Source organism: Xenopus laevis, chromosome 5L, assembly GCF_017654675.1.
Source record: "Xenopus laevis strain J_2021 chromosome 5L, Xenopus_laevis_v10.1, whole genome shotgun sequence".
NCBI classification, from domain to species: Eukaryota; Metazoa; Chordata; class Amphibia; order Anura; family Pipidae; genus Xenopus; species Xenopus laevis.
The window spans coordinates 52441402-52456398 of record NC_054379.1 but is presented as its reverse complement, the minus strand read 5'-3'; positions in this window follow the sequence as shown (position 1 = coordinate 52456398).

The window sequence follows — 14997 nt, the reverse complement described above, 5'->3', positions numbered from 1 at the left end:
AATTTGACATGGGGCCAGACATGTTCTTAGTTTCCCAGGTGCCCTCAGCCATGCGATGTGTGCTGTGATAAACTAGTCACTCTTTTCTGCTGCACTGCAGTTTAGAGATGTCACTCCTTCCCTTTCCCTCCCAGCAGCCTATTAGCTGATCAATGGGCAGGTAACAAGATTGCATTTCCCTGATACCTGTATTGCTCCCAATACAGTTGGGGGCCAAACATGTTCTTAGTTTCCCAGGTGCCCTCAGCCATGTGATGTGTGCTGTCATAAACCAGTCACTCTTTACTGCTGCACTGCAATTTAGAGATGTCACTCCTTCCCTTTCCCTCCCAGCATCCTATTAGCTGATGGAAAAGCTAATTTTAGTGCCTTGAGGGCTGCCCTACAGAGCATTGATTGGGGCATTAGGTTTTCAGCTAAAAACACAGAACAGAAATGGTTGTCCTTTAAAATGATATTAAATCATTACTGTTCTCAATTTATTCCCTTAAGGACTAAACGTAGAAGCTCTAAGAATCATCCTGTGTGGCTTAATACAGAAGTAAAGAAGTTAATGAGAAAGAAGAGAAAGGCATTTAAAAACTACAAATCTGTAGGGACAAAAGCTGCATTTAATGAATATAAACACTGTAATAAATGTTGTAAATCAGCAATCCGGAAGGCTAAGAAAAGAAATGAAGAGTTAATTGCGGTGGAGGTGAAAACTAACCCTAAAAAGTTTTTTAAATATATTAATAGCAAAAAGATGCAGGTTGAGAGTGTTGCTCCATTAAATAATGGTACCAGTATGGTTGTAACAGATACAGAAAAGGCAAATGTGTTAAATCAGTTCTTTTCTTCAATGTATACAATAGAGGAGTCTGGGTTCACAGGCTAACTTTATAACTGCACGAATGGTTCAGCTCAATCTATTCAGTGGCTGACTCAGGATATGATTCAAAAAGCTTTAATACAAATTAATGTTAACAAGGCTCCAGGGCCTGATGGCATACACCCCGGGGTTCTAAGAGAGCTTAGTTCAATTTTAGACCAGCCCTTATTTCTGATTTTCTCAGATTCACTGTCATCTGGTATGGTGCCTATGGATTGGAGAAAAGCTGATGTTATTCCAATATTTAAAAAGGTATTACGATCTCAGCCTGGCAATTATAGGCCAGTAAGCTTGACATCTGTGGTGGGCAAATTATTTGAAGGCTTGTTAAGGGATCACATTCAAAATTTTGTCCTAATGAATGGCATTATGAGCAACAATTAGCATGGCTTTATGAAGGATAGGTCATGTCAGACGAATTTGATTGCATTTTATGATGTGGTAAGTAAGATTCTGGACAGTGGGGGGGCAGTAGATGTGATCTATTTGGATTTTGCCAAAGCGTTTGATACTGTGCCCCACAAACGACTGCTTTCTAAACTAAGGTCTGTTGGGCTTAATGAAGTCGTTTGCACGTGGATAGGAAACTGGCTACAGGATTGGGTACAGAGGGTGGTTGTTAATGGGACATTCTCTACTTGGAGTAAGGTTCTTAGTGGGGTCCCCCAGGGCTCAGTATTGGGTCCACTTTTATTTAACTTGTTCATTAATGACTTAGGGGAGGGTGTTGTAAGTAATGTATCAGTGTTTGCAGATGACACAAAATTATACAGCCCAATTAATTCCATCAAGGATGTGGCATCCTTGCAACATGATTGTCACGGTCGGCACCCTAGACCAGAACAGAAACCAAGCACCCTGGTCTCGGCTCGACTTCACCAGTTAAGTGACCGCCTTTGGCCTCGGGAGGAGCCCTCAGCTTACTCGGATGCCACCTGGACTTAACGAGAGGTGCAAGGTGTAAGTTCTGGCAGGCAATGGGGCACAACTGTTTACAAGGATACTGGAAGATAGGAAGCCACCAGGAACCAGCAGGCCGGGCCAGCACAAGCAGGCAGAATAATCAGACAGGCCAAAATCAGGATAGAGATAGCGTAGAATGGTCAGGCAGAAATCAGGATTGGAGATGTCAGAATAGTCACAGACTAGCAGGATAAAGATTGGAGAGTTCGGAGTTAACAGACAGGCAAAGGTCAGGATTAGAGAGATCAGCGTAGTAAATCAGGCAGGCAAGGGTCAAACACGGTAGATAAATCAGGAATACCACCCAGGAACAAGCTAATTTGAAACTAACAACAGGCAACTTGTTGAAACCTAAATTCCCCTTAAATAAATTTGAATTTGGCGCCATTGCGTGCTGACGTCACACGTCAGCGTCACTGCGCCTTTAAGAACCGAGCGTGCGCGGCGCACGCGCCTTAGGGGAAACCGGCACCAGGAAGAGAGCAGGAGCTGAGCAGCGGGCGTCCACGCCGAAGGAGTGGCGGTGGACCCCGCTGCCCACTAGACCACCAGGGTAAGTCCTGACAATGATCTTGACAACCTGGCAATCTGGGCAGCTAAGTGGCAAATGAGATTCAATGTTGATAAATGTAAAGTCATGCACCTGGGATGTAAAAATATCCAAGCCACTTATACCCTTAATGGGACTGCACTAGGCAAATCCATTATGGAAAAGGACCTTGGAGTCCTTGTAGATGATAAACTTGGCTGTAGCAAGCAATGCCAGTCGGCAGCATCAAGGGCAAATAAGGTCTTGAGCTCTATTAAAAAGGGCATAGAGTCAAGGGAGGAGGGGGTCATTCTTCCACTGTATAGAGCACTTGTAAGGCCCCATCTAGCATATGCCGTACAGTTTTGGTCTCCATCACTCAAACAGGACATTATTGTATTAGAGAGGGTACAGAGAAGGGCAACTAAGCTGGTAAAAGGTATTGAAAATCTTAGCTATGAGGAAAGAATGGCCAAATTGGGGATGTTCACGCTGGAGAAGAGGCGCTTAATGGGTGATATTATGACTATGTATAAATATATAAGGGGATCATATAATAATCTCTCTAATGCTTTATTTACCAGTAGGTCTTTCCAGCTGACACGAGGTCACCCATTCCGATTAGAAGAAAAGAGGTTCCGCCTAAATATTTCGGAAGGGGTTTTTTACAGTGAGAGCTGTGAAGATGTGGAATTCTCTCCCTGAATCAGTTGTACAGGCTGATACATTAGATAGCTTTAAGAAGGGGTTAGATAGCTTTTTAGCAAGTAAGGGAATACAGGGTTATGGGAAATAGCTAATAGGAAATACAGGGACTAGTCCGATAGGTATCAAGATAGCATTCCCCTGACACCTGTATTGCTCCCATGCCTCACCTAGTGGTAGATATGATAAAAGCACTCAATAATAAAAACACCCATGTCCAGCTCACCCAAGTTGTGACTCCTTTAGTTACAATGAGTAGGAGAAACAATAGCTTATCTAAAAGCAGTTCCACTGTGAAGTGCTGTCTCTTTCTGATACACAGGATCAAGCACAATGACCTGAGATGGCTGCCTAGACACCAATATTACAATTAAAAAAATAATACATTTATTGATTCTAGAATAAATAAGAAATGGTAAAATTAATTATTTGCAATGTAAACAGTGTTAATTAGTAATACAAACGTCATTGTAAAAATCATGACAGAATCATTTTTGGAAGAGAGCCCTAGTATCTTGGTACCCAATTTGATGGGTGAAAAATAGTCAGCCAGCGATTACTTAAAGAGAGTCATAGTATATGCTGGTTTACTATAAATTAATACCACTTTTTCATTGTAATAAAGCCTTTTAGGTTTATTTTTAGGATTGTGTTTGAATTACACAGCATTCTATAGAAATGTTGTCTTGTGAAAGTCAACTGCAAGACCCTGCTGAAACCCAAATTGTTTCCTTATAGTAAGTAATCAGGCAAAGAATTTTTCAACCATTGCATATAGCCTTGGCTGCAGTTGCTAAATTGTTAAATCTTTTGAGACATGTTTTTTTGGCTCGGACCTGTTTCGTGTCCTTTCTATCAGCATTTTTAGATTTTCATTATTTTTTAGAAAATAGAAAAGCCATTCAACTTCCTAAAAATTGGCAAAAAGAGTTGTGTGTGGTGATGTATGAAAGAAGAGCAGAGTACAAACTGTATGTGGCTTCCCCTGGTATCCTGTGCTGCATTTTCACTGGCATTTCCTCCATGTCATTATCCAGAAATCTCTGAATTATGGAAAGGCCGTTTCCCATAGAATCCATTTTATCCAAATGATTATCTTTATCTCTGTAATAATAAAACAGTATCTTGTACTTTAGCCAAACTACAACATAATTAATCCTTACAGGAAGAAAAACCAGCCTATTATTTAATGTTTACATAATTTTCTAGGAGACTTAAATGTATCCAAATTACGTTAAGATACATTGTTGGGAAAAACCCCAGGTCCTGAGCATTCTGGATAACAGATCCCATACCTGTATAACAATTTTTACAGCACCTACCCTGCATTACCTTAAAACAGGCATGTCCAAAGTCAGGCCCGGGGGCCAATTGCAGCCGGTTTTCAAATTTACACCGGCCCTCAGTCTCCATCATGAAATGAATAATAATGCGGGCCACCAGCACAGTGCGATCAGGAATCGCGTAGCCGTAGCAGTAATATTTGGGCACATTAGTGAAATGATCTGCCACTTGGTCTATACTGCTGCCTGTGTGCTGATGGTGTTAGCAATAGACACGTACTGGCACGTAGTAACGCACCGCTCTCGCATGCTTCTTAGGGCTGAAGGTGTCAATAGACATACTGACGCGCCAGTACAGGATACTAAAGAGGTATGCGAGAGCATAGTTCAGTTTTAGACCAGCCCTTATTTCTGATTTTCTCAGATTCACTGTCATCTGGTATGGTGCCTATGGATTGGAGAAAAGCTGATGTTATTCCAATATTTAAAAAGGGATTACGATCTCAGCCTGGCAATTATAGGCCAGTAAACTTGACATCTGTGGTAGGCAAATTATTTGAAGGCTTGTTAAGGGATCACATTCAAAATTTTGTCCTAATGAATGGCATTATGAGCAACAATCAGCATGGCTTTATGAAGGATAGGTCATGTCAGACGAATTTGATTGCATTTTATGATGTGGTAAGTAAGATCCTGGACAGTGGGGGGGCAGTAGATGTGATCTATTTGGATTTCGCCAAAGCGTTTGATACTGTGCCCCACAAACGACTGCTTTCTAAACTAAGGTCTGTTGGGCTTAATGAAGGCGTTTGCACGTGGATAGAAAACTGGCTACAGGATCGGGTACAGAGGGTGGTTGTTAATGGGACATTCTCTCAGTATTGGGTCCACTTTTATTTAACTTGTTCATTAATGACTTAGGGGAGGGTGTTGTAAGTAATGTATCAGTGTTTGCAGAAGACACAAAATTATCCAGCCCAATTAATTGCATCCAGGATGTGGCATCCTTGCAACATGATCTTGACAAACTGGCAATCTGGGCAGCTAAGTGGCAAATGAGATTCAATGTTGATAAATGTAAAGTCATGCACCTGGGATGTAAAAATATCCAAGCCACTTATACCCTTAATGGGACTGCACTAGGCAAATCCATTATGGAAAAGGACCTTGGAGTGCTTGTAGATGATAAACTTGGCTGCAGCAAGCAATGCCAGTCGGCAGCATCAAGGGCAAATAAGGTCTTGAGCTGTATTAAAAGGGGCATAGAGTTAAGGGAGGAGGGGGTCATTCTTCCACTGTATAGAGCACTTGTAAGGCCCCATCTAGAATATGCCGTACAATTTTGGTCTCCATCACTCAAACAGGACATTATTGTATTAGAGAGGGTACAGAGAAGGGCAACTAAGCTGATAAAAGGTATTGAAAATCTTAGCTATGAGGAAAGACTGGCCAAATTGGGGATGTTCACGCTGGAGAAGAGGCGCTTAAGGGGTAATATGATGACTATGTATAAATATATAAGGGGATCATATAATAATCTCTCTAATGCTTTATTTACTAGTAGGTCTTTCCAGCTGACACGAGGTCACCCATTTCGATTAGAAGAAAAGAGGTTCCGCCTAAATATTCGGAAGGGGTTTTTTACAGTGAGAGTTGTGAAGATGTGGAATTCTCTCCCTGAATCAGTTGTACAGGCTGATACATTAGATAGCTTTAAGAAGGGGTTGGATAGCTTTTTAGCAAGTGAGGGAATACAGGGTTATGGGAAATAGCTCATAGTCCAAGTTGATCCAGGGACTAGTCCGATTGCCATTTTGGAGTCAGGAAGGAATTTTTCCCCCTCTAAGGCAAATTGCAGAGGCTTCAGATGGTTTTTTTTTGCCTTCCTCTGGATCAACTGGCAGATAGGTAGTTAATAAAAAAAAATAAAAAAAAAGGTTGAACTCGATGGACATGTGTCTTTTTTCAACCTTACTTACTATGTTACTATGTTACTATGTAGCTGGACATCACTTCATGCCAGTACGTGTCTATTGCTAACACCTGCACACAGGCAGCAGTGTAGACCAAGTGGCAGATCAAGTGCCCAAATATTACTGCTACGGCTACTCAATTCCTTGTTTAAATTAGTTAAATGATGTTAATGGTTCAAAGAATGTCAGGCTGAATGGTCGGCCCCCACACATTTTCACCTCACCAAATCTGGCCCTTGTTGCAAAAAGTTTGGACACCTCTGCTTTAAAAAATATTCATAAATGTGATGAATAAATAGACAAATGTTTTACATCTTTAAGTTTCAGTTATATTTGATTCTGTATGCAAAGTTTTTACACCATAAACGCTGCATTACAATCTTTAGCTACTATGACTTGCAAACCCACAAAATTATACAGAAAGACAGCTTTAACTGAAATGCACAGAATAAACAACAGTTCAAGATGGAGTGTTACAGATCTGTTAACAAATAATACATCTCAGTCACACACACACATGTAAATATGTGTGAATATCTGATATAGTTGCATATTTATCAAAAGGTAGAATAAATACAGCCACAGTCTGCCAGAGGGAAATTTCACATTTCTCTATTCATACATAGAGGCACATTTACTATGGGTCGAATATCGAGGGTTAATTAACCCTCGATATTCGACCGTCGAAGTAAAATCTCATTTCCTGCGATCGAACGATCAAAGGAAAAATCGTTTGATCAAACGATTAAGTCCTTCGAATCGACCGATTCGAAGGATTTTAATCCATCGATCGAACGATTTTCCTTAGATCCCAAATTGGCTAGAAAGCCTATGGGGACCTTCCCCATAGGCTAACATTGATGCTCAGTAGCTTTTAGGTGGCGAAGTAGGTGGTCGAAGTTTTTTTTAAAGAGACAGTACTTCGACTATCGAATGGTCGAATAGTCAAACGATTTTTAGTTCGAATCGTTCGATTCGAAGTTGTAGTCGGAGGTCGAAGTAGCCAATTCGATGGTCGAAGTAGCTAAAAGAAACCTTCGAAAGTTTTTTTCATTCTAATCCTTCACTCGAGCTAAGTAAATGTGCCCCATACTGTATGAGATGGAATATTTATCAAAAAGTGAAATCTTATGTAACCCTATCTTGGCTAAAAAAAGATTGTGCCCAGCTAGTTTAACCCTTTAAGTGCCAGCAGAATTTCCCATTTAAGTGCCAGCCATTTTTTTAATATTTTGTGCTCTCTCACATTTCCTGAGGGGTATTTTTAGTTTACCTTTGAAAAATATACATTGTTTTTTTCAGGAGAACCCGAGCTTTCTAAATCTGCTGGAATGTTTGTGTATTTCCACTTCTATAGCAAGATTTATAGTTCTAAATGCCAAAGATTCATTATGAATTGCTATTTTTCATGCTATAGGGATTTATACCAGAAAAAAAATGTATTTTATGCACAAAAATTCAACTGATTTGGAAAGCCGTATGTCTCTCGAACGAGCCAATACCAGATATATATATTTTTATGGAGACTTTTGACTTTTATAGATTAAAAAAACTCCAAGCAATAAATTACTGAATTTTCAAAGCATTACAGTAGAATACGGTATACTTTAGATTCCAAAGATCCTGGAACAGTAGGTTTATCCCAGGAAACCATATATTTTTGAAAAGAACACATTCTGCCAAATCCAAAATGAGTAACCATATCTTTCTACTTCTAAATACCAAAGATCAAAGCTATTCTGAACATGTTTGAATGTATGAAAATTTTGCACATTGCTTGCTTTGTATCTCCCACAAAGCATAAGGTACCAAGAAAATACATCCTAAATATGAATGCCAGAGGCCCGCTGAACAGTTTGTTGCCCATTGTGCATAGGGTTACCAAAGTATCTGCAGTCTACAGACCCAAAATTATGTTCACTCATACAAATTGTCCAGGAGGTCACTCAACTACTGAAAAGTCAACATATTTTTGTGGGGTAAAAACACAAAAACATACATTGACCCCCCAACCTCATATATTTTTGGAAAGTACACATTCAGAAGAATCCAAAATGGGTAACCATGTCTTTCTACTCCAAACTACTGCGTCACAATGCTTTCTCAAACCTGACAGTTTTGATGAAATACTGGAAAATCGCCTCAGAACTTCCACTTTCTAGCATCTTATCTCCACAGAGCATTAGATACCAAGAAAAAACATCCAAAATATAAATGTCAAGGGTCCAATGAATAGTTTGATGCCCATTGTGCATAGGATTACCAAAGTATCTGGCGTCTACAAACCCCAAAAGGAAGTTAGCGCATACAAATTGTCCTGGAGGTCAGCTACTGAGGGAGCTACTGAAAAATCAACACATTTTTACAGCTTTTTTGGGGGTACAGTATAGCCAGACAAAATTTCCATGGGCAAAATAAGTAAAAAAGAACAAGGCAAATGCAATAAAATTACTGAAATCCAATAAAACTATTAAAATCAACACTTTGTTTTCTTGCCTAGTATAATCAGCAGTCAGAATCAACGTCTGATTATTTTGGGCTGGCCACATTACTGTATTTTTATGGAAAGAAATAAGTGAACAACACCTACACAGAGCAGAAAATGCAATAAAAGTGTTAAAATGCAATAAAATGGCTAAAAATTCACCAAAATTGTAATATAATCACAGAAACGACATCCAAAAGGTATTGTGAAATGCGGTTAGCAAATACACTATTCGCAATTGCAATAAAACATTTTTTCAGGCAAAAAAAAACAATGTGTGTTTGTGTGTGTGTGCAAGTATGTGTAAGGGCTGTGAATGAGTAAAAGCGCCCCGATCCCCCAAAAATGTATGTAAGTATGAATGTAATGTTTGTGTAAGTATAAATGTAAGTGTGCATTAGTGTAAAATGTGTGTTTGAGTGTGTAGTGGCACTTACTTGATGAAAAAGGCAGGAAGGCAGGCTGAAGGTACAGAAGATCTGCTGGAGCACAAGGATTTGTGCCATCAGGGAGGGAGTCCTTTGGAGGGGGGATCCAGGAGAAAGAGGTGCCTGCAGCAGACACATAGTTGGCACGTGTCTGCTACTCTCTAGGGGCCCCTGGGTAATCGCACCCCAGAGCCCGCTCATTTCCTTCTTCTGCTCATTGCCTAGGGGCAGGGGAATGAGTGGGCAGCGGAAGCATGGCTTTACAAGTTGATTCTTTGCTCCCAAACCAGGAAGTGCTGCAGAACGTAGAAGCTACGTTCTGTGGCACTAAGAGCATTTTATCCACAGAACGTAGAGAGATAAAAAGGATTATATTGTATTCTCTCATGCAGGATGGGAGAGTGAAGTAAAGGTATTGTGGAACTACTCCTATCTTGCTCTAGTGTAAAAATACACAAAAGCCAAAGGTTCTTGCCAAACCAAACAAAACAAAGACTTTAATGTCAAACTCGCCACAGGGTAGAGACTTGCACAGGGTTGTTTTTTTTTAGATCTGCGCTCAATCCGTACCCGCTTACCCTAAGCCTGACCCACATCTGCTTACCTGCTTTCTTATCCCCATGTAGTTCTACCCGACCTGCTCCCCCAGTAAGTGCCACACCAACCAGAAGTGATGTCACACAAACTGGAACTGACATCACGTGCCATTCATTTTTACATTGTATGGTGTGAAGTGGTGTCAAGCTGAACTACATGGAATAAACACAATTTTTTTTACTGCAAGTGGGTATATATTTTTATTTTTCTTAAAGTATCCTAAGACATTTGTAGCCGGACACTGCATCTAAAATAACATGTCCTCAACTAGAACAGCCACTGTAGAGTTTGGAACTGTATAGATGCAATGTCAGAGTAGTGATGTGTGAGTCAACAAAAAGTCGACCTGCACCTGACCCTAACCCACCTGCTTCCAACCTGCTTCCAACCCGTGCCCAACCCAACCCGCAAGTCACCGGAATTTATAGACCTGCGTCTGACCCACCCACCTGATGTCACAAAGGGGGCAAGGCAGAGCAGATGCGTGCCTATAAATAAAGGCTGCCAGGATGGAGGAATGGGCAGGGTAAGTGGAAAGAAGAGTTTGGCCAGAACCCACCTGTGACCCTCAAAGAATGTGTAGATCTGACAACAGTAAAATTATTTTTCACATTCTCACCTCAGCTAGGCTACTAATCCCAAGAATGTGGAAAAAGACTGAAATACCCAACAGGGAAAACTTAATTAGACTCTAATCTTATCTTTGTAATAGTTCTTGTACCTTAGTAATGGATTTCTCTCTGTCCCCACATATAACAGTGTGTCATACTTGTACATCTGAATACGCTCCTCCAGAGGGCCTAATTTAGAACTCACTATGTCTGCATGTGCCCTGACATGTGCCAAGGGTTCCATGGCAAGAGCAAACAATAGAGGGAAAAGGGAACAGCCCTGTCTAGTACACCTCTTCAGTGGGTAAAGGTTGGTGAGTTCTCCATTAATCCTAATAGAGGCTTTAGGAGTTTTGTATAGTAACTGTACCATATTAATGAATTTGCTATCTATTCCAAACTTTTGCAAAACTAGCCATAGATATGTCCACTCAGCAGTATCAAAAGCTTTAGTAACATCTAAGGCTATAACCTTACGTTGTCTGGGATTATCATGGGCATGTGCCAGATTGACATATAAATGCTTGATGTAAAAACCTGTAGATTTGCCTGGCATGAATCCCGTTTGGTCTTCATGTACTAGGTTTAGGATAACATGTCCAAGTCTTGTTGCTAACACCTTGGCCAGAATCTTAATATCCGGTGTCAGAAGAGAGATGGGTCTACAGGCATCACATAGTCTTGGGTCTTTCCCCGGCTGTAATAAAAGGCACTCACCCTGGTGGCCTAGTGGGGTGGCGGGGACGCCCGCCACGACGCACTTCTGCCTCTGCCTCCACGCCGGTTCCTTAGGTCGTGCACCTCGTTCCTTTTATGGACGCGGACGTGCTGGCGTGATGACGCGGGCGCGCAATTGCCGCGAAAATAAAACAGTATAAAAGGCTCTATTGGGCTTCAGTAATTTGCCCTTTATAGGATCTTGTTCCTGATGCTTCTTTGCTATTGAGCTTCTGATTAATCTGTGTTTTGATTCCTGTTGTGACCCCTGCCTGGCTATTTGACTATCCTGACTTCTGAATCCTGACCCTTGCCTGATTACTGACTTTGATTCTGCTTGACTTCCTGGTTTAACCCTTGCCTGCCTGATTATGTTTATTCTCTGCCTGCCCCGACCCAGCCTGATCTGACTACTCTATTGCCTAACGCCTTGTACCACGACCTTCTGTCCAAAGACTTTGCCAACAGTTGTGCCCCTCTGCCTGTCTAGAACCCCTCGCCTTGCACCTCTCGTTTTAAGACCTGGCAGCATCTGAGTAGCTGAGGGCTCCTCCCGAGAACAAAGGCGGCTGCTACAGGCAGAAGCACAAGCCGAGACCAGGGTGCTTGGCATCAGTTCTAGATTTAGGGTGCCAACCGTTACACCGGCTTTGCCAGTAGTACTATTGTGGCATTATACTGAGAAGGTGGCAGGAAGCTCATTACCATAGCTTTATTAAAAAGTTTTGTTAACTGGAGGACTAGCACTTTATTAAATCTTTGGTAAATTTCCATGGGGAGGCTATCCGGACCAGATGCTTTATGGGGGGGAAACAGTTTGAGTTGAGGAAGCTTGACTTCATTCAACTGTTTAATTTCGGATAGTATAGGTGGAGTTTCATGCGTTTTGGAAAGATAAACCAGCAACTTGACTGCTCTCTCACTGTGCTCAAATAGGGTTGCCACCTTTTCTGGAAAAAAAATACCGGCCTTCCTATATTCTTGCCTTTTTTTTCCTGTTAATAACATTGGCATCAAGCATCATTTTTACCGGCCAGGCTGGTAAAATACCGGCCAGGTGGCAACCCTATGCTCAAAGAAATTTGCTGTCCTCTTTTGGCTTTTTGATGTAATAAAGTATTGTATGGTGTTCCTGCCTGTCTTAAAAGTTGTAAATTCTGTGGTCTGGGGTCATTTTGGCTTTGTATGGTCAAATTATGGACTTATCGGCTTGTGCTTCTGCCTGTAGCAGCCGCCTTTGTTCTCGGGAGGAGCCCTTAGCTACTCAGATGCTGCCAGGTCTTAAAACGAGAGGTGCAAGGCGAGGGGTTCTAGACAGGCAGAGGGGCACAACTGTTGGCAAAGTCTTTGGACAGAAGGTCGTGGTACAAGGCGTTAGGCAATAGAGTAGTCAGATCAGGCTGGGTCGGGGCAGGCAGAGAATAAACGTAATTTCAGAGTGGAACAGACCACGGACGCAGGCTTTAAAGGCTTCCCATGCTGTTTCTATGTTATCAGGGGTTAGATTATGCTGAAAGAATTCAGCTATCTTGGTTTCTATGACTTCATCATTGTTAATAATATTTAACCATACAGGATTAAACGACCATTCCCTACCCTTGTATTGTGAGGGGAAATCATTAGCCCTTATCAGTTGCAAGGGTGCGTGGTCTGAGATTCCCCGTGGGAGATATGCAGCTGTGTGAATGTTAGGGAGTAGAACTCTAGAGACAAAAACCATATCTATCCTAGAAAAGGACAAGTGTGAAGCCGAGAAACCCCTATCTGTAGGATGCACATTTTTCCAGGCTTCCGGGAGACCCGCAATGGACATCAATGCAAGAAGGTTGGTAGATCTGTAGACTTGCCCTATCTCCTGGCTACGCTGCCTGTCCAGGCGACCTGTACCAGTCTTTAGTTCAACAACTCTCTTTGAAGGTCAAAGTGTCACGTTTGGCTTGGCTTCTCATAAGAAAAAAAATTCCTTACTTTAGGTTCTCTGTGCAGAAGATGCAGGGAGCTCTCATTGTTTATTTTCTAACCAAAAATAAAGAACATAAACAAATGGGAATTTGTTAATAAATAAATAGTGAACACAGTATTGCAGTGTAAATGTGATATACCGTATAGTAACGAGGGAGAGAGTCAAAGAAAGAAACAGGAAAGAAAATAATAAGGAAAACTGTTAAGAGAATGTATATTTATGCTTATGCCTTTGTTTCTAGCAGACATTATGGCATTCATATGACCAGCTTTAGTTCTAGAAAGCGCAAAAACAAGTATATGGATGTATGAAATTAAATGTTTTCTTTTATCACTACTTCTTCTGTTCTTCTGTCTCTGTGGATAAATTAAAACAGATTCTGGGTGTTTTTTTCTAAGCCATTAAGAATGTCTACAGTTACACAATCATCATTCATGTATTCTATCTTAATTAAAGTATATAAGTTGGTGTTTTTAAATGTATATGGTTTACAGTATATGTTGAATCTATCAGACGAATGTAATGCTATTTTTAAACAGTGAACAAATACACTTTTACTGTAAATAGTGAATATATTATGTGTCAATAACCCTGATGAAGTATGTGAAATACGAAAATGGCCTTCTTTTAAAGCAGGGGTCCCAAACCTTTTTTACCTGTGAGCCAAATTCAAATGTAAATTGGGGAGCAACACAAGCATGAAAAAAGTCCATGGGGAATGCCAAATAAGGGATGTTTGTTTATTAATGACCTGGAGGTGGGCATTGAAAGTACTGTTTCTATTTTTGCAGATGATACTAAATTGTGCAGAAATATAGGTTCCATGCAGGATGCTGCCACTTTGCAGAGTGATTTGTCTAAATTGGAAAACTGGGCAGCAAACTGGAAAATGAGGTTCAATGTTGATAAATGCAAGGTTATGCACTTTGGCAAAAATAATATAAATGCAAGTTATACACTAAATGGCAGTGTGTTGGGAGTTTTCTTAAATGAGAAGGATCTAGGGGTCTTTGTAGATAACACGTTGTCTAATTCTGGGCAGTGTCATTCTGTGGCTACTAAAGCAAATAAAGTTCTGTCTGCATAAAAAAGGACATTAACTCAAGAGATGAAAACATAATTATGCCTCTTTATAGGTCCCTGGTAAGGCCTCATCTGGAGTATGCAGTGCAGTTTTGGACTCCAGTCCTTAAGAGGGATATAAATGAGCTGGAGAGAGTGCAGAGACGTGCAACTAAATTGGTTAGAGGGATGGAAGACTTAAATTATGAGGGTAGACTGTCAAGCTTGGGGTTGTTTTCTCGGGATAAAAGGCGCTTGCGAGGGGACATGATTACACTTTACAAGTACATTAGAGGACATTATAGACAAATAGCAGGGGACCTTTTTACCCATAAAGTGGATCACCGTACCAGAGGCCACCTCTTTAGACTACAAGAAAAGAACTTTCATTTGAAGCAACGTAGGGGGTTCTTCACAGTCAGGACAGTGAGGTTGTAGAATGCACTGCCGGGTGATGCTGTGATGGCTGATTCAGTTAATGCCTTTAAGAATGGCTTGGATGATATTTTGGACAGACATAATATCAAAGGCTATTGTGATACTAAGCTCTATAGTTAGTATAGGTATGGGTATATAGAATTTAATTAGAAGTAGGGAGGGGTGTGTGTATGGATGCTGGGTTTTCATTTGGAGGGGTTGAACTTGATGGGCTTTGTCTTTTTTCAACCCAATTTAACTACAGTATGTAACTATGTAACTATGTGATTGACTATTTGGTAGCCCCTATGTGGACTGGCAGTTTTTTATACAACCAAAGCTTGCCTCCAAGCCAGGAATTCAAAAATAAGCACCTGCTTTGGGGCCACTGGG